Here is a 1,503-nt window from a genome sequence, read left to right on the forward strand (position 1 = left end):
TTTCAGCCTAATTTTGCCTCGTCGTCTCATTAGTAATTTTTGTGAAGCCAAACATCACTATTATTGCTCACACATAGAGTTACAGACTTTAACAAACCACACAACCAAAGTAATATAGTTAAGAAGATTTCTGGAGCATTTTCTTGGGGTTTCTTTGCCATTTATTCTAGACAGAATGAACCAATTTTTCAGAACTTCCGAATTTAAAAATATAAATCACCTTTATCTATTCTAGACTAAAGCCTCTATTGCTGTTCTGACAGGTCGAGCCCTTTACATGACCAAATCCGCTGTGCTAATTCTGGCCTTGTATGAGAGCTGTGATGTTCTTCCTGCGGTCTCATGCAGGATGAGCCCAGGTCACAGAGAACATTTCCTGCATGACATGGGATGAGGAAATGCCATAAAGTGCCAAAAAACAAAAACAAACAAAAAATCTAAAATTGTCTTTATTTTGAATAGTACTAGAAAAAAAAAAAAAGGGTTCAATTTAATTCTATATAGGGTTCATGACTCAAAGAACCCTTTATGTCAAAAGGTTCTATAAGGAGAAATGTTGGTTACACTTTATTTCAGTGGTCCAATTTAGACATTCTACTAATTATAAATAACTTTGCAACTACAAAGTAGTAACTATGTCTAGTACTAGTAATCCTCTAATGCAGTGGTCGGGAACCTATGGCTCGCGAGCCACATCTGGCTCTTTGGCAAAAATCATGTGGCTCGCGAGGTCTCTCACCCTTTATCAACAAACCATCGATGAAACAATTAAAACACATCAACAGATCGTCTCTCTGCAGAAAAAGCAGCCAATTACAATTCCCTTGTTGTAGTAGCCTACAGCCTACTGAAGTTAATGAAAAGTTTATGATAATAATAATATTAAAGTTGTACCGGCAAAAGTGCGTGTTCAGTGCTGTTCGCGAGTGTCACGAGTCACCACAGCAATCAACTAACCGCTTACGTTTCTGTGGTAACCTAAGTTACAGCTCCTGCACTGGGATTCAAGCTGGCGAAAACCATTCTAGAACAGCAGCGAAAATGTAAAAGTAGGCTTTATAAACTTTAATATATCATTTTATTTAAACGGGTGCTTTGCTGCGCAAAGAGACATTTCACCCGCTGGTACTTTCACTTTTGCCGCAGAGACCCTTTATGTCCTATAAATGTGTCGTATTTTTGATAATCCGTGCAGATTTCAGTTAACGATTCTGTTTAAAGTTATTAATAACAAAACATGAATGAATGAGAAAGAAAAGAACAGGATGTGCTTTATATTGAAATTAAATATTAAAAGTCGTGAAAGAGAACTGAACTATACTGACAGGATGCTGTGCGCGCGCTCCGAGCAAACACGGACAAGCACAGTAGCCTTTGTCTTCGGTTGCGCGCCTAAACGGCCAAATAAACACAGAAATATAACAAAATGCCAAGTCGAGTATTCACGTAAACACAGCAGATAGTACTGTGTGCATTCACTCTCTCTCTCTCACACACAAACAC

The sequence above is a fragment of the Leuciscus leuciscus genome, assembly GCF_965113295.1.
Source record: "Leuciscus leuciscus genome assembly, chromosome: 5".
In the NCBI taxonomy this organism is placed as follows: Eukaryota; Metazoa; Chordata; class Actinopteri; order Cypriniformes; family Leuciscidae; genus Leuciscus; species Leuciscus leuciscus.